General features: G+C 50.6%; 1 long non-coding RNA gene across 1 annotated transcript; it reads left to right on the forward strand.

The window, feature by feature from the left end:
- Positions 1-922: 922 nt before the first annotated feature.
- Positions 923-18,259, forward strand: LOC149127315 (uncharacterized). The gene is made up of 2 exons (XR_016231949.1): positions 923-1,155; positions 16,931-18,259. It is a non-coding gene; the product is annotated as an uncharacterized LOC149127315 (long non-coding RNA).
- The last annotated feature ends 343 nt before the right edge of the window (positions 18,260-18,602 follow it).

The following is an 18,602-nucleotide window of genomic DNA, read 5'->3' on the forward strand; positions in this document are numbered from 1 at the left end:
CAGAGTTACACACACAGAGAGAGAGGAGAGACAGAGACAGACAGACAGAGAGAGAGAGAGAGAGAGAGAGGTATTCCATTCGCTGGTTCACTCCCCAATTGGCTGCAATGGCTGGAGCTGCACCAATCTGAAGCCAGGAGCCAGGAGCTTCTTCTGGGTCTCCCACGTGGGTGCAGGGACCCAAGCACTTAGGCCATCTTCTACTGCTTTCCCAGGCCATAGGAGAGAGCTGGATCAGAAGAGGAGCAGCCAGGACTCAAACCAGCACCCATATGGGATGCCGGCACTACAGGCAGCGGCCTTACCTGCTATGCCACAATGCCAGCCCCTTGATTTCTTAAATATGATTGAAACGAACTTCTCTCTGTAGGTTTTCCCAAGCATCATCGCCAAGCCTCATCCTATTTTGCGGCAGTGTGCATAGTCATCAAGCATCATTGCCAAGCCTCATCCTATTTTGCAGCAGTGTGCATAGTCATCAACACTCCGTCGAAGGCTCTTTTCTCCACATTCTTTCCCTACTTGCTTACCCACCTATGGCTCTGAAAGCCTCTTGACAGGTGCTGTTTTATTCTCCTGTTTTGCCTTACAAGGTAGAGGCTGGATTTTTGAGTCAAATCATGGGATTCATTCATCTGATGAAGTTCAATGAAAATAAAGACATAGAACTTGCTGAGATGCAGCATGGTGAAAGACTAGTTAGGGACAAAAGACCTGGGGATCGTGAGTGAGCACGAGCCAAACGCATGTGAACAATGCCCTCCTCTCATCTTTAAACTCTAAACTCGGCAGAGACCTAGGTTGCAGAGACTCACTTAGGAAAGCTGTACGAAGGGCACCCCCAAAGCATTTAAAGGCTGAGGGTGGTGGTAGAGAGATTGAATTTTGAAAAACCTACTTCCTGGGCCCCACCCGCGCAGAGGCTGTTAAAGGCTCCCCCAGGTGACTCTGATGTGCATCCAGGCTCTAAACTAGCTGATGATAGGGTGAAAAGTGTGTGTGTTTCCTTAGGGGCGATAGATGACGTCATCTTACCAGCTTCCCGAGCGTGTGAGACGGACTTGCACCTTTGTCTCCCCTGGGGAACCAGCCGAGGGTGGTGAGAACCCAAGACTGGGGGAGCCTTCGCCAGCCTGGGCCCGACTCCTGAGGCAGGTTGGTTCACCTCTGTGGGCCCTGGGGAGCCCCACTTTGTGATCCGGCCCAGCTGTGCTGGCCCCGGTCCTGTTTGGGGGTTTCTTGTCTAAGTGAGGACTTCTCAGAGTGGGGATTTTCTGGGGTGTTTCCTGGAAGTCGAGGCAGGCTCTGTCGACTGCACTGGGGCCTCTGCAGCTCCGAGTCTGAGTCCGAGCCGGGCTTGCTCACCTGTCCCCCACCCTGAGTGCTCCCTCAAGGGCCACTTGCCCGTCACTTTTCTTCCCTCTCACGTTTCCACTTAGTCTCCTTTCCCCCTCTCTCCTCCCCATTATTACAAACAGCACGTTCAACTCCAGAGCCAGGCCCTTCAATTTAGGTGTGGACAAAGTGGTTTGACTCCACTTGATTAAAACCTCTGTGAATGGGAGAAAACACAAACCTCAAAACATTTGCCTTTCAAAGCCAGGAGAGGGGGAGAGAGAAACTGTTATGTGATCTCGAATTTGCCAGATGTCAGTTAAAGGGGCCTAAGGAATTCCTAAGCCTTTGTTTACCAAATCCTTCCTCCCAGCCTCGGTGAGCCTGGGGCCTGTGGCTACCTGGCAGGGAGGCCGCCAAAAGGCCAAAATGGGGGGGGGGGGGGAAGGGGCGGGCGGCGTGGGGGAGGCGTTTGAATTTTGTGTTTTCCTCTTAATTATCTGGGGTGGCCCTTCCAGAAATCGGTTGGCTTTGCGTTGGGAAATTAACCCTTAATCTCCACAAATGAGGGCAATCAACCCATTTACTAAATAAACACAGATCGTTACAGACCTGCGGTCCCTTTTTGTGATTTAATTTGAGGATGGCTTCACCTGAGGCCAGCGTAACCTGGTGAGGTCCCCAAAGGGAAGTGGCGGGTAGCAGAGGGGTTAGGAGAGGCGACAAGTGAGCTGGACTGGGACTGGCGTGAGTCCCAGCCCGTCCTGGCTGGGTTCTGACCTTCCCCGTTGGATGGTGTGACTCTTGGCTTGGAGAGCATGGGGCACAGAGAATCCTTTCTTTGCTAGCTAACTCTCTCATTAACAAGCAGAGGAATCTCTCCCTGTCTTCAGCTCCCTGCCTCAGTGGCCAGTTATTTTGTTTATAGTTTTTTGTCTCAGGCATTTGTTTAAATCCCGAAGCAGCCACAGTACCACGAGCAAGGCGTGGAGCCCCGGGTGCTCAAAAACTGATTGGAGCGGACGAATACAGCGACGCTCAAGTCCAGAGTATAAAAGAAGCCACAGGGCCTTTTGTTTCCTTAAAGACAATGCATCTGGAGCCTAGGCTCTGCGACCTGCTGGCAGTGTAGGCCCCCGCCATGTTAGATCTTAGCCTTTTGTTTCGCAGAGGAATCTGGCTTTCTGCGATGACCTTGCGTTTGTCTCAGTTATTGCAGGAGTTTGGTGCTGGGCTAGGAGCCAGCCTGCGCTGTGGTTTGGAGAGGAAGGTGCAAGTGGAAGAATGGTGGCTAGTGTTGTGGTGCAGCAGGGGTAGCCTTTTTTTTTTTTTTTTTTTTAAGATTTTATTTATTTATTTGAAAGAGTTAGAGAGAGAGAGAGAGAGAGAGAGAGGTCTTCCATCCAATGGTTCACTCCCCAACTGGCTGCAAAGGCCGGAGCTGTGCCGATCTGAAGCCAGGAGCCAAGAGCTTCTTCCGGGTCTCCCACATGGGTGCAGGGGCCCAAGGACTTGGGTCATCTTCCACTGCTTTTCCAGGCCATAGCAGAGAGCTGGATCGGAAGTGGAGCAGCCAAGTCTCAAACCAGCGCCCACATGGGATGCTGGCACTTCAGGCCAGGGGGTTAACCCGCTGCGCCACAGGTTAAGCCTTAACCCAGGTTAAGCCTTTTTGCCACCTGGGGTGCCTGAGATAGATTCTCGCCTCTGCTTCCCATCCAGGCTCCTGCTAAGGCAACAAGGAGGCAGCAGACGCTGGCTCAAGGCCTGGAGTCCCTGCCACCTCTATGGGAGACCTGATGGAGTTCCTAGCTCCTGACTTCAGTGTGGCCCAGACCTGGCCATTGTGGAGTAAAAAATACAGGGAGTGACCCAGTGGATGAATGATCTGTCTCTGTCACTCGGGTTTTCAAATAAACAAAAATGAACAACAAACATTTACAAAGGTGCAGGGATTCGTTTTTCAGAAGGGGTCTGAAGTTTCAGTAATTCCTTCACTTTATTTTATAAAGAGAAAACGACAGCCCAGGGTGGTGGAATGGTTTGTCCAAAGGCGCACAGAAAGAACTGGAACTGGAAACCACATGTTTGGCTGCCTGGGCCTGTGTTTTATCCAAGAACCTTGCACATAGGGGCCCAATTGTATGCTCTCTGCTTCCTGGGCACCTCCAGCTGGGGCTGGCTGTGGAAGACCCAAGGAACTGGCTGCAGCGGGCCCGGAACGGGGCTGGTGCCCGGGAGCCACCCCGGGAAAGCGGGTGACTTGGCCTTCTCTGCTGTGGCGCAGTGCACAGCTGTGCCTTGTCAGGAAGGGACAGGAAGGGGGTCTGCAGAGAGCTTTGGCAGCATGCGCCGCGGCCTCCAGCAGACTTGTCAAGAGCTGCTACCAAGGCGGAGGAGTTTTGAAAACAGCCCAGGAGGAAACATTTAGAGAAGAGATAAACAAAAGCAGCGACAGACTTCTCACTGCAGCAAACGGGCCTGTGGAGTACCTGTGAAACTTCACCCCTGCTCTTCCCCTCCCCGGGCCTGCGGCTCCCAGGGGCGGCTCTGAGCAGCCTGTGGCTTTAAAGCACCGAATTGGCCTTGCTGGGTTTTGGCCCTCGGGTTGGGGTGTCCTGACTTCAGCGCCAGCTGACTCCAGTGTGTGCATTAGTCATACCGTTACTATTTTTGTTAAGAGTGCTGACAGTGAGGCAGGCCTTGTGCTGGGTCCTTCACCTGCGTTCCTTGAATCTTGATCCTCAAAATCAGCCCTTCCAGGTGGCTACTCTTTATTCAATCCATTTTGCAGATGGAGATAGAGAGAGGGCCAAGGTTACACAGGTACTAAGTCGAAGAACAAAACCTAGAAGCCAGTTCTCGCTTCGTCTTTTTTTTTTTTTTTTTTTTATGATTTATTTATGTACTTGAGAAGTATAGTTAAAGAGAGAGGGAGACATAAAGAAAGGTCTTCCATCCACTGGTTTATTCCCCAAATAGCCACAATGGCTGGAGCTGTGCCGATCCAAAGCCAGGAACCAGGAGCTTCTTCTGGGTCTCCCACGTGGGTGTAGGGGCTCACGGACTTGGGCCATCTTCTACTGCTTTCCCAGGCCATAGCAGAGAGCTGGATTGGAAGTGGAGCAGCCGGGTCCCGAACTGGTGTCCATATGGGATCCTGGCACTGCAGGTAGAGGCTTAGCCCACTATACTACAGCACTGGGCCCAGCCAGTTCTTGCTTTGAAGAGAAAGAGCTGTGGGAAAGAAAGGAAGGGGAAGAAATTCTGAGCAAACGGGGTGAGCTTGTGTTTCCCAGGGCAGCCTCAGTGGGAGGGCCCTGCTGTGCACCTCTTCTGAGACCAGCTGTGCAGGAGGCGGTGCAAGGCCAGGATGTCCGTGGGAGGCTGGATCAGGCAAGGTGGACAGGACACCGCCCTAGTGTCCACCTCACAGGCTCCATCTGCTGAGAGGAACAACAATGGTTTTCCCTGTAACTCTTTTTTAAGCTCTTAGTTTTGGTATCGTGGGCACTCCTCTCCCCTTTCTTTAGCGTTGCAGTCTGAGAGGCGTGACTGAGCGCCCAGGTTTTGTGGATCTGAGTCCTTGTTGGGTAGCTAGTTGATTAGGCGGCATCGGACAAGCTACCTCACTTTGGTGGGCCTCAGTTTCTTAATATGTAAAATGGGTGATAACAATAATACAGCCTGCTTTGTAGGGCTGTGAAGATCGAGTGGGAGCAGATAGTGAACTTAGTGCCTGGTGCATTGTAGTCGCTCAGCAAAGGGTATTTATTACTGGCAGTCTGGTCCAGGCAGGTGCGAGCTAAGGGTTCTACTTTCTGTAGGCTCAGAAGGAGGAATGGCAGGGCCAGAGAAAAGTCGCATTTCCATCTGAATGTCTCCAATAAGCTCCAGGGATGCCTGTTTGTGAGTTGCTGCAGGCCACAGGAGCTCTGGAGCCCAAAGCTTTCTTTTTCCACTCTGGGTGCTGACACCCACAGAAAAGATATTTGGGGCATCCCGTGTTTATTTCCACTCATGTCCCTTTTAGGCACAGGTCTTTCAGAATCAAGGACTGTACTGGTATAAATGGGAGGCCAAAAAAAAAATGCCCTTCTCGATCCTGGGGACCAGGGACCCAGAATTCACCGATTCTGATGGAAGACAGGGGCGAGAGTTAAGTCCCTAGGGGTACACTTCTCAGAAGGCTCAACTCCCAAGCTGTAATTATTGAACTGCCCATTTTGTTTGGAACACGAGCCAATTCAAAACACCCGACAGAACATTCTAGATTTACAGAGCCTAAGGATGTCAGAACATTCTAGATTTACACTGCCCGCTTTAGCAAGTGGAAGGGTCAGAAGCAGCTGTTTGCTACCTGGCAAGTCCCTGGCAGGCAGCGAATCCTATTTGTATTTCTAAGAGTGTTTGCACAGTGTGGGTGTTTATTTGTTGAATAAATAAATTATGTTTTCTACTCCTTTTCCTTATGCAGTTACATTTGTTGGTTTAAAATAGGTTTCCTCATCCTAAATTCTGAAAGCTTAAACACTGAAGTGCGTGTATAAAATAACAATTACAGGAGCCGAACTCAATCTCTTCCCCCTCAAGCTCCAGACCCCACTCACTGACCCTATGCCCATCTCATGATGCCCTTGAATGCAGGCTGCTGTATATCATTTTTTTTTGTTTTTCTACTTTTATAAAAAAGATTTATTTTATTTATTTGAAAGGCAGAGTGGCAGAGAGAGAGAGGCAGAGACATAGAGAGAGATTCTTCCATCTGCTGGTTCACTCCCTACGTGGCTGCAATGGCCAGGGGTGGGCCAGGCTGAAGCCAGGAGCCAGGAGCTTCTTCCAGGTCTCCTATGTGGGTGCAGGGGCCCAAGCACATCCTCCACTGCTTTCCCAGGGCATTAGCAGGGAGCTGGGTCAGAAGTGGAGCAGCTAGGATTCCACCAAGAGCCCATATGGGATGCTGACGCTGCAGGCGGAGGCTTTACCCGCTACGCCACAACACCGGCCCCAGTATATCTTTTTAAAAGCTCCAAACCAATTAATTACAACAGTACTGTTTTATATCATAGAAAATGAAAACTGGTGGCTTCCCTTTTATGATTTCTATAACTCAGTAATGGCTTTCAGTACCCAAAGGCTTAGAGCACCATCTGACTGTTTAAAAAACACAGGTGCTTTTAGATAAACATTAGAAAACTCTCACAGTTGCCCAGAAAGTCTCGTGGGTTTTCATCTGCAATTTTGCAGATGGCACAATGGAGACTTCGGCTGAATAATGGGCCCTGGATCGCAGTGCTGGTAACTGGTGGCTGGGATTTGAACTTGGAGGCGCCACTGCACCACACTGGCACATGTGTGAGGCCCCGGCCCGTGAGCCTCTCTGCCTGCAGAGATCTCGCCTCTGCCTGAACCCCTGGAGACAGGGCTTTCGTTAGAGGTTCCCATTTCATTGCTTGGACAGCTTTAATTGTTAGAAAGTCCTTCATTATATTGAACAGAAATCTGCCTCCCCAAGGCTTCCATTGATCTGCACAGTCCACATTTAATCCTGCTCCCACACAGCCGCCCCTCAGATACCTGTGCGCCTGCCCACTTCTCCCCACCGTTTGTGGGAACCCTGGAAATAGGCCCTCTCAAGGCTCTAAGCCCCCAAAGCGGATGCAGGCAGCAGCCGAGGGAGACTGGGTGGGGCTTAAGCAGGGGCCGCAATATTTAAATCAGGGATTGCAGACAGCTACGTGGCTGCTTAAGAAGTGGGCAGGGAAGTCCCTGGGGGCTGGCAAAGCGTGGTTCTCCACCAGTGCAGCCCACACCGGCCCTAACACAGACATGGCCACACGACGTCCTTGAGCCTGAAGGTGCTGAGCGCAGTGGAATAGCAATGCCTCCTAGCCCAGTCTTTACCCCAACCCGACGGGGTTCAGCGGGAAAGGCTCTAGACACAAAGGCAGTGAGAATGGCTCCCAACAGGACGGCAAAACGGGGAGGGAGGAGGGCAGGAAGTGGGGGTGCCCAACAGGTTCTGTAGCAGGAATGATGACTTCGGTGCCTAAGGGTTCTGACGTGCCAGCAGACCCTCGTGAAGCGAGAGGAGGTGAAGGAATACCCTGCTTCAGTTAGGAAAGAGCTGGAGATGCAGATCTGTAAAGTGTCTGTCGTAGAAACAGCTTCGTGGATATGTTCAGGGTGGGCGTAAGGGTAGGGCAGCCAGGGTCAGCCATGCCGGGAGAGCAGAGGAAAGAGGAGTGAATGAACAAGCACCCATGGCGGCATCTTCTAGCTGTCCTCGCCGCCCGTCCCAGCCCTGGCTGCACCCTGGCACCTGGTGGCTGGGAGGCTTAACCCTAGCTGTCTCCAAAGGGTCGGCAGTGTGTGAGATCCCCCAAGCTTGGCAGAACCCGAAGTTTGGCTAGCACTGGAGAGGCAGTTGAGATGGATAATGAGATCCCTTCCTGGTGTTCGAATGCATGCGTTCTTTCTTTTATTCCTTCCTTCCTTCATTCATTCATGGCGTCATGGGCCAGTCCTTGTACTTTGCTCTGCAAATAGGGTGGTAAACCAGCCCCATGCGGTCCCTGTCTCTTGCCTTTCAAACTCAGGAGCACCGAGCGCGTGCCAGACTCTGCTAGGTTGAGCCGGGCTGCGGGCTGCGAATGCCCCAGCCTGGGCTTTCAGGGCGGTCGGTGGGCCATCTCTCCTGCCATGGCACTGGGGTTTTGCTGGCCGTCCTCTCGGAGATGTGAGGTGCACAGTGCTGCCCCTGTTGGACAGAGTCCCCTTTGTCTCACTCTGGATTGTCCTCACCAGTGGAGCCGAGGGGCAGCCCAGCTCCGTCTGCCCGAGCCTTGGCGCAGTCCTCTGGTCTTCAGTCTCTCAGCATCTCCCGGCCATTAACATAACCTGACACCCGGCCCATCCAGATAAGGCTCCTCTGGCCACAATGGCTTCCCTTCCCAGTTGTTGGGCGCTTCCAGCAGGGAAGAGTTTAGAGGTGCCGGCTCGGCAGCCGTTCCACAGGCAGCTCCCCGCGAGGCTGGCGCGGGGGCTCGGGGGAGCGCGGTGCATTTGCCTTTAATAAGCTTCTCACACTACATTAAAGATAAAAGGGGAAGGGAAATATTTATATTCTGACAAAGCAGCGCTTCCCTTCAGGCTCTTGTTTTATTTATTAACTTGCTCTGTCCCTCGCTCAGTCTTTCTCTGTTTTTGGGGCTATGCACTTCTTCTCCTCTCCCCTTTAGTCATTCATTTGGTGGCTGAGGGACATTGACAAGGGGACTTGTCAAAAGGATGGGACGTGTAAGTGGGCGCCAGTCCCAGGAGACACAAAAGCTGTTCCTCCGCCCTCCTGGGACAGAGGCTCCCCGTCACCACCCTTTTGTGTAGCACTCAGACCGTGGAGCAGGTTGGTCATGGGGACAGGAAGCTATCCAGGCAGCCCAGGCCTTGGCCCTCTGTGGTGTGACCTCTCATCTGATTGCATGGTTTCTTCTCTCCCAGAGGTGATCCTCTGGCTAATCTGCCCAGAGCTGATAAAACACAGGTAGGCTGTTTGGAATCTCCAATCACTCTTTTGCATTGATTGTCACTAAAGTTTAGTTCACCTATTGTTGCAAAGCCTATGCCTCTGAAAGCCTCCTCCACCAATCCCTGCCACATACACACTTCCTCCAAGAAGTCTGCCTGGATTAGATGGGGCTGGATACGGGGTGGGGAGGATGATTTGGACTCTACCCTATTGGCCTGAAATATCTGAGAATATTTATCTTGTTTTCCAAATAAAAGCTCTTTTATTTTTTTTGGTAATGACTTTTCTTTTAAAAATTTACTTATTTATTTTGAAAGAGTTACAGAATGAAGGAAAAACAGAGAGAGAGAACTTCCACCCACTGGTTCACTCCCCAGATGGCCATAGCAGCCAAGGCTGGACCAGGCTGAAGCCAGGAGCCAGCAGCTTCATCTGAGTCTCCCACATGGGTGGCATGTGGGTGGTAGGGCCCCAAATACTTGGGCCATCTTCCACTGCTTTTACCGGGCCATTAGCAGGGAGCTGGATCAGAACTGGAGCGGCTGGGACACGAAGAGGTACCCATATGGGATGCCAGCATCGCAGGCAGTGGCTTTACCCACCATGCCACAACACTGGTCCCATTGATGACTTTTTTAAAAAAAAGACGCATGATCCTCAATTAAAAATTCATGTACAGGGGCTAGTGCTGTGGCACAGTAGGTTAATCCTCCGCCTGCGGTGCCGGCATCCCGTATGAGTGCCAGTTCTAGTCCTGGCTGCCTCTCTTCCAATCCAGCTCTCTGCTATGGCCTGGGAAAGCAGTTGAAGTTGGCCCAAGTGCTTGGGCCCCTGCACCCAGATGGGAGACCAGGAAGAAGCTCCTGGCTCCTGGCTTCGGATCGGCTCAGCTCCGGCCATTGTGGCTATCTGGGGAGTGAACCAACAGAAGGAAGATCTTTCTCTCTGTCTCTTCTTCTCACTGTCTGTAACTCTACCTCTCAAATAAATAAATAAAATCTTTTAAAAAAAATTCATGTACAAGGAAAGCCAGTAATGCTGTAGCTACCCTTGTGTGCAGGAGCAATCCAAGGTGATAATGAAGAACACAGACCCTCGAGCCTTAGTTCCAGGCTTGGCTCTTAGCGCTCACATTTACCGTTTGTGTAGAACGGTAAGAGTCTCTTTCCCTCATCTAAAAAATGGGGTGATGATAGTGTCTACTCTTTAGGAATCTTTTGAGAAACAAATTTGTAGATACATGGTAAAGTATCTAACATATTGCTTGACATGCTGAGTTTACAGTAAGAATTAGCTGGGGCAGGTGCTGTGGCATAGTGGGTAAAGCTGCCGCCTGCAGTGCTGGCACCCATATGGGCACCAGTTTGAGTCCCAGATGCTCCACTTCCAATCTAGCTCTCTGCTATAGCCTGGGATAGCAGTGGAAGATGGCCCAAGTCCTTGGGTCCCTGCACCCGCATGGGAAGACCCAGAGGAAGCTCCTGGCTCCTGGCTTTGGATCGGCCCAGCTCCAGCCATTGCGGCCAACTGGGGAGTGAACCAGTGGATGGAAGACCTCTCTCTCTCTCTCTCTCTCTCTCTCTGCCTCTCTTCTCTCTGTGTAACTTTCTCTCTGACTTTCAAATAAATAAATAAATCTAAAAAAAAAAATTAGCTGGAGTAGGTGCTATGGTACAGTGGGTTAAGTCATTGCTTGGGGTGACACGTCCCGTATTGGATTGCCCCTCTACCTCTGATCCAGCTCCCTGCTAATGTGCTGGCAAGGCAGCAGATGATGGCTCAAGTACTTGGGTTCCTGCCACCCACATTGGAGACCTGGATGGAACTCTGGACTCCCAACTTTGGCCTGACCCAGCCCAGGCCATGGTGGGCATTTTGGGGAGTAAACCCCGTGGATGGAAGATTTCTTCATCTCTCTCTTGGTCTCTCTGCCTTTTAGATAAATCTTTTAAAAAGTTAGCTATTTTGCTATTATTGTCCAAAAACAACCAATTAACTATACTTGATAAATGTAGTCCAGGTCTGTCTCTCTCTAATTTTATAGTAGCATGATCATATTGTGTATACTTTGAAAAATATTAAAACATTAAAAGTATTAGTGTTGGTTTTACCTGAACATAACACAAGAAAGGAACTCAGGTAAAACTGACTTCAAATATTAGTCTTTGAATGACAAGACATATTCATTTTTTTCTTTTTCTTTTTTTTTTTTAAGGATTATTTATTTTGAAGGGAGAGCAACAGAGAGGGAGAGAGATCTTGCATTCACTGGCTCATTCCCCACATGGCAGCAACAGCCTGGGTTGGGCTCCTGAAGCTAGGAGCCAGGAACTCCATCCGAGTTTCCCACATGTGTGGCAGGGACCCAGAGACTTGGGTCATCTTTTCCTGCCTTCCCAGGTGCATTCACAGGAAGCTGGAGCAGAGGTGGAGCAGCCAGGACTTTAACCATCACTCTGATGTGTGGGGGCAGCATCTTAAGCGGCAGCTTCCCCCACTGTACCACAGCACTGGCCCCAAGGCATATTCATTTCTAAAACATCGTTACAAGGTTAGAAAGATGCAATAGGTGATGAGAATCGATGGAGAGGCTGAGTGAGTGGTTTGCATGGACTTCCTTCTGGGTAATAAGATGATCCAGTGCCCTCATACTTCTTGTCTCCTGATTTTTGGTGCTGCTCTGATTCTTTTAATTTGTTTGGGTTTATAACATCTACATTCTGATCTGTATCCATTGGCTTCTCCAGAGGTTTACTCTTTTTTCTATATTTAGTTGAATTCAGTGTTTACTGCCAGTCCTGTTATCATATTACTAATTCTTTAGTTCTGTCAATTTCTTGACGGGCTGTATTTTGTTGTCAAATGGGGTTTTTTTCAGGCCGTGTAGCCCAGTGATTAAGATATTGGAATGCCTGTGTTTGACAGCTCACTTCCTGCTTTGTCCTCCTGCTAATGTAGACCCTGGGAGGCAGCAGGTGGTGTCTCAGATAGATGAGTCCCTGCCACTCACATGGGAGACCACTCACTCACATGAGTTCCTGGCTCCCAGTTCAGCCTGGTCCAGGCCCAGCCACTGGGGAGTGAACTGGTGGATGGGAGCTCTGTGCGTCTCCAAATAAAGAAAGAAAGAGCTAAAAATACAAAAACCCTTTCCCCTTATCGGGAAGGACTCAATGGTGCTGTTTTCTTCAAATGCTCCCGTATGTGAGAGTCTGTGGCCCCTCTGTTGGTGAATGCTTGCCGAGTGCAGTCTCCTTGGGTCACCTGCTTTTGCGCTCCGAACCCTGCAGGCTTGCTGTCATTACCTTGGCATTGAATGTTGCTATTTGGAAGGATGAGCCAGGCTTAGCATTTCCCTCTTGTCAGGACTTAGGTTTTCTTCTTGGATACTTGAAAAACTCTTTCTTTCTTTTAAGATTTATTTATTTCTATTTGAAAGAGTTAGAGAGAGGGAGAGACAGAGATCTTTCATCCTCTGGTTCACTCCCCAGATGGCTGCAATGACCAAGGTTGGGTCAGGCTGAAGCCAGGAGCTTTATCTGGGTCTCCCATGTGAGTGGCAGGAGACCAAGCACTTGGACCATCTTCTGCTGCTTTCCCCAGGCCATTAGCATGGGAAGTACAGCAGCTGGGAAAAGAATTGGTGCCCACATGGGATGCCGGTGTTGAAGGCAGTGGCTTAACCCACTACACCACAGCACCAGCCCCTGAAAAATTCTTTATTCTTGAAGCCTTGTGGATAGTTCAATATCAAATTTTCCTAGTTTAGAGTAGGTCCTCTTTTGTAAAAAAAGATTATTTTTTATTTTAAAGGCAGAGTTAGAGTAGAGAGAGGGACAGAGAGATCTTCCATCTTCTGGTTTACTCCCAAATGGCCGCAAGCCAGGACTTCATTCAGGTCTCCCGTGTGGGTGCAGAGGTCCGAGGACTTGGGCCATCCTCCACTGCCTTCCCAGGTGCACTAGTAGGGAGCTGGGTCAGAAACGGAGCAGCTGGAACTCGAACTGGCACCTGTATGGGTCCTCTTAAACTGCAGATTCAAGCATTCCTGGGGTCTGGAGAAATTTTTCTGTATTATGTCCTCACATTTTTTTTTTTTTGTGGGGTGGGGTGGGGTGGAGGTGGTGAGCCTTCTCTTTTAAGTACAGATACCAATTCATCTCCTCATTCTATTCCTTTCCTTTTAGTTGTTCCAGTCTTTATCTTTGCCCGCTGATCTAACTTTTTATTTATTTGACAAGTATTTATTTTTAAATTTATTTATTTATTTATTTATTTGATAGGCAGAGTTAGTGAGAGAGAGAGACAGAGAGAAAGGTCTTCCTTCCGTTGGTTCACCCCCCAAATGGCCACTAAGGCCGGTGCGCTGTGCCTCTCTGAAGCCAGGAGCCAGGTGCTTCCTCCTGGTCTCCCATGCGGGTGCAGGGCCCAAGCACTTGGGCCATCCTCCACTGCACTCCCGGGCCACAGCAGAGAGCTGGCCTGGAAGAGGAGCAACCGGGACAGAACTGGCACCCCAACCAGGACTAGAACCTGGAGTGCCGGCACCGCAGGCGGAGGATTAGCCTAGTGAGCCGCAGCGCCGGCTTATGACAGGTAGAGTTATAGACAGTGAGAGAGAGAGAGAGAGACAGAGAGGAAGATTTTCCTTCCATTGATTCACTCCCCAAATGGCCACTACAGCTGGCGCTATGCTGATCTGAAGCCAGGAACCAGGTGCTTCTTCCTGGTCTCCCATGCAGGTGCAGGAGCCCAAGCACTTGGGCCATCCTCCACTGCCCTCCTGGGCCACAGCAGAGAGCTGGACCGGAAGAGGAGCAACCGGGACTGGAATCTGGCGCCCATATGGGATGCCAGAGCCGCAGGTGGAGTATTAACCTAATGAGCCACGGTGCTGGCCCCAGCTGATTGAACTTTTATTCCCTCAAGTATTTCCCAGATGTGTTGGTTTCATTTGAGGGACTCATCTTTTATGTGCCCTTCTTTCTTTTCCAATCACAGAAAGTAATATGTTTCGGTTCTTCATCATTTTTTTTTTTATTTTTATTTTTTTGACAGAGTGGACAGTGAGAGAGAGACAGAGAGAAAGGTCTTCCTTTTTGCCATTGGTTCACCCTCCAATGGCTGCTGCGGCCAGTGCACTGTGGCCGGCACACCGCGCTGATCTGAAGCCAGGAGCCAGGTGCTTCTCCTGTCTCCAATGGGGTGCAGGGCCCAAGCACTTGGGCCATCCTCCACTGCCTTCCTGGGCCACAGCAGAGAGCTGGCCTGGAAGAGGGGCAACCGGGACAGAATCCGGCGCCCCGACCGGGACTAGAACCCGGTGTGCCGGCGCCGCAAGGCAGAGGATTAGCCTATTGAGCCACGGCGCCAGCCCTCTTCATCATTTCTTGATCTGTCTGCTCTCTCCTTTAGTCCTATGCTTTTGCTAGGCTTGAGTTTACTGTCTGTTTGTCCCTACAGGCTACAGAGGCTAAGGGACCTTTCTACTGCTAACACTGGTGTGTAGCTTAGGGACTGAGAACAAACAGGGAAAGACCAGTGACAATCAAACTCCCATGCCCTAAGCTCAAGGTGCGTGATCAGGAAGAGGGGCAGCGGTAGAGGACAGGGGATCTGGAATAGGGGGTGAGCAGGGTTTCAGTGGGTGTCGCTGGTGGTGGAGGGCAGGTGGGGGCCGATGGGAATCCCAGCGAGGGTGGGAGCCCCCACTAAGGGGAGTTCTCTTGGCACAGCGTTTGGGTCCCCAGGCTTCAGAATCAACACAACCTGGATGCTTTGCTTGACTACGTGGTGGCTAGTTGACTTTAAGCCAGGTGCGGGATCTCTGTGAGCCTTGCTGTCCTCATCTGTCTGTTACGCAGGAATAAGCCACTTTATGGCATTGTTGATGAAGACTAAATAAGATAATTCTCTGAAGGGCAATGCAAGTAGCATATTGGAATAGGTACTCAATAAAGGGTGGCTTTTATTGTGGAAGCCCTGGAGTCCCTCATTGGTTCAGGAGGTCCGAGGGGGGAGGGATTCTTTCTTTCCTCATTATATGCCTCCCACATAGTAACCAACCAGTAAATATATGGATGAGTTTATTGTAGACTTTGTTGTAAGCAGCAGAAATCCCAACTCAAATTGGCTTAAACCAGAGGTGGGCACACTAAAGCCAGGTCAGATCCAGCCTGCTACCTGTTGTTGTACAGGACAGGAACTGAGAATGGTGGACATTTTTAAATGTTTGGAAAAAATTGAAAGAGTATGTTGAGAAACTTGAAAATTTTATAAAATTAGGATTTCAGTGCCTATAAATGAAGATTTTTAAAAAGATTTATTTATTTATTTGAAAGTCAGAGTCACACAGAGAGAGGAGAGACAGAGAGAGAGAGAGAGAGAGAGAGAGAGAGGTCTTCCATTGGCTGGTTTACTCCCCAGGTGGCTGCAAGGGCAGGGGCTGTGCTGATCCGAAGCCAGGAGCCAGGAACTTCTTCCAGGTCTCCCACGTGGGTGCAGGGGCCCAAAGACTTGGGCCATCTTCTACTGCTTTCCCAGGCCACAGCAGAGAGCTGGATCAGAAGTGGAGTAGCAGTCAAGTCACGTTGCTTCTGTGGGTCAGATTGTCTGAGAAGCAAAAGCATTGGATTAGATCTTGAGGACTTCTTTTTGCTCTAAAATTTCTGTTTTGGCTTCCTAGTTTAATGACCTGGACTTTTTCTGAAGGTGTGTGTGGCAGTCAGAGCACCTCCATGGTGAGCAACAGAAGCTAACTCTGGTCGCTTTAAGCAAAAAGATGCTTATTCCAAATATCTGCAGGTAGTTTGCAGAAATAAAGGAAAGCAGAAAATATAGGCGGGAGAGGGGACAGAGTGAGGAGACCCTGGGGCCGGGAGCATGAGTCAGTGGGTGACCTCGTCAGCGTTCTGCGGCCCCAGTTGATCTCTGAGCACTCTCAGGATCATTCAAGATTAAAATTGCAGGGGGCGGGCATTTGGCCTAGAGGTTAAGACAGCTATTAAGATTCCTGCATCCCATACCAGGGTACCTGGGGTCCCGTACCTGGGGTCCAGCTCCTGGTTCTGGCTCCTAACTCTAGCTTCCTGCTAATAAGGACTCTGGGAGGAGAGATGATAGTTCAGGCAGTCGGGTTCCTTCCATCCATATGGGAGACGTAGATTAAGTTCTCTGTTCTTGGCTTTGGCCCTGGCCCGGCCCCAGTCATTACAGGCATTTGGAAAGCATTTGGACTGAGGCAGCAGGTGGAAGTACACTTTCTCTCTCTCCCTCTTCTGCCCCTTGAATAACAACAACAACAACAACAACAACAACAACAGTTACCTTCCTAGCCTTTCAAATAAGATTGCTTGCATTCCACAGGGCATGACTGTTCCCCAAAACCAGGTGAGGAGCTCTGACTACAAAAGGGGGGAATGGGTGCTGAGCAGACAAAAACAACAGATGTCCATAACAACCAAGGGCTTGGTTGTTTAAGAGCCAGGCACTGGGGGTGGGCATGTGGGGCAGCACTTGCGTCACCTCACGGGACACCCACATCCCATATTGGGATGTCTGCTTTAAGTCCTGGCTACTCCCCTTCCAATCCATCTTCCTGCTAATTGATGCTCATCCTAGGAGACGGCAGATGGTGGCTGAAGTATTTGGATCCCTGCTTCCCACGTGGGAGACTCAGTTGGTTAGGTTCTGGGCTCCTAACTTTGGCCTGGCCCAACCCTGGCTGTGGTGGGGAATGAACCAGCAGAATGGAAGCTCTCTCTCCATCTGTCTCTCTGCCTTTCAAATAAAATGAAAATAAAATTTAAAAAACATATAGCTAGGCATTGTAACATGAGGAGTCTCATTCATTCTCATGGCACTTGCTGTGAGTGGTGTGTTGAAGCCACAATAATGGCTCCAAAGGCTGATGGGAACTGGAAGCTTGGATTGTACTCAAGGAGACTTGGTAACAGAATTGCATTCGCTTTTAATTTGAACCACTCGAGTATATCTGAGCATATGCAACTGCAGCTCATTATGGGAGAGAGGTTTAGTAATTCTCTAATTATACGTATTACACCGTAGGCAGAGGATCTCACGTGTCAAGGGGCAGAGCTGAGAGCAGGGCTTGACTTCCGGGCTTGAATAACTGTCCAGACCCTGCTACCTGGCAACCATGGCACTGGCTCAGGAGCCGCTGGCGTGAGACACCACTGAGCCTGGCTGCCCCTCGAGGCTGTGGGCTTCTCCCGGGCAGGAACTGGGTCCTGGGCCTCTGTGTGTGTCGCCTGGGGCCTCGTGTGCTTCCGGACACGCTCAAGACAGACATTCAGGATGGAATCTGCAGACTCCTATATCTGCTTGAGAGGAAGACCGGAGCTGCGGAACCTGCCCAGCTCCTGTTGGCAAAGCCTGGTCTGGGGGCTCCGGGAGGGCCCACTCAGAGCGGAAGGATTTCAGAGACTTCTCCTGACAGGAGACTGGGCCAGAAGCTCCGGGTGCATGGTGGGTGCCCTGTCCATCTCCGTGCGCGCCTTAGTACTTCTGTCAGATCATGAAACCCTACGACGTCGCCCGGCACACCAGCGAGTGCGACTGCCTCCGTTCATCGCTCTCCCCTTCCGTGGGAAAAAGCCGGGCTGTGTCTCGGAATGCACTCGGAGGCAATGTTTCTAGAAGTTTCTCTCTAGTCAAGTACATGCGTGAGTGCGCTCTGTGTTCAAGAAAGCTTGCCCACGCCCTTGACTTACCTTTGAAGGCTTAGAGGCAGCTTCCCTTAGCTGTGTGTGACTCCTTGGGGACCTGGGCCCAGGCAGCCTCTGCCCCTCGCCCCTCCGGGTGGCCCCACAGCAGGAGCGGCCCAGTGGCTGGATCCCAGAGGCCATGAAATCATCCACAAAATGAAACTGCTGCTTCTGTCGCTTACTATCTAGCTCTACCTGAAGAAGGGGCTTTAGGACTCGTTTTTCCTTTACTTTCCCTCAAGGCCATCAGTCGACTGCGCTCAGCAAGTTTTGTGGGACAGCAGGGATTTCCGACTTTGGCTTCACAGTCTCCGATTGTGTTTGGAAGGTTTGAGGAGAAAGCCTCAAAATTAAAGGATCCGGGTAACACAGTGGCTAGTAGGCTAAGCCTCCACCTGTGGCGCCAGTTCATGTCCCAGTTGCTCCTCTTCCCGTCCTGCTCTCTGCTTGTGGCCTGGGAAAGCAGTGGAAGATGGCCCAAGTCCTGGGGCCCCTGCTCCCATGTGGGAGACCTGGAAGAAGCTTCTGGCTTCGGATCGGCACAGCTCAGGCCGTTGCAGCCATTTGGGGAGTGAACCAGCTGATGGAAGACATCTCTCTCTGCCTCTCCCTCTCACTGTCTGTAACTCTACCACTCAAATAAATAAATAAAATATCTTAAAAAATTTAAATGAACCTCGTTTCACTTTGACTTCATAAATCCACCTCACTTTACTTTGCACTGTAAGAAGATGGGAGAATGTTGGGAAAGCAGACTATAGATTATTCTGTCACCAAAAAGAGTGGCTCCCTTGGAGGTGACTTTGAGCTAGTTCCCCAGAACTTGTCTGATTTTGATGGTAGGAATACAATGTTGGGTTATTTAAAGGAAGATTCCCCTGCCCGTCCCCCTGTACCCCCATATCAACAGGAACCAGTCCTCCATACTGACTCCAGAGCTGTGAATTGCCTCCTCCTTGTGTCCACAGAGGCAGGGTGTTTCATGCGCCCTGCATCTGTTGCCCTGTCACACT

This window comes from Oryctolagus cuniculus, chromosome 3, assembly GCF_051225735.1.
Source record: "Oryctolagus cuniculus isolate XC-2025 breed Fujian yellow rabbit chromosome 3, ASM5122573v1, whole genome shotgun sequence".
In the NCBI taxonomy this organism is placed as follows: domain Eukaryota; kingdom Metazoa; phylum Chordata; class Mammalia; order Lagomorpha; family Leporidae; genus Oryctolagus; species Oryctolagus cuniculus.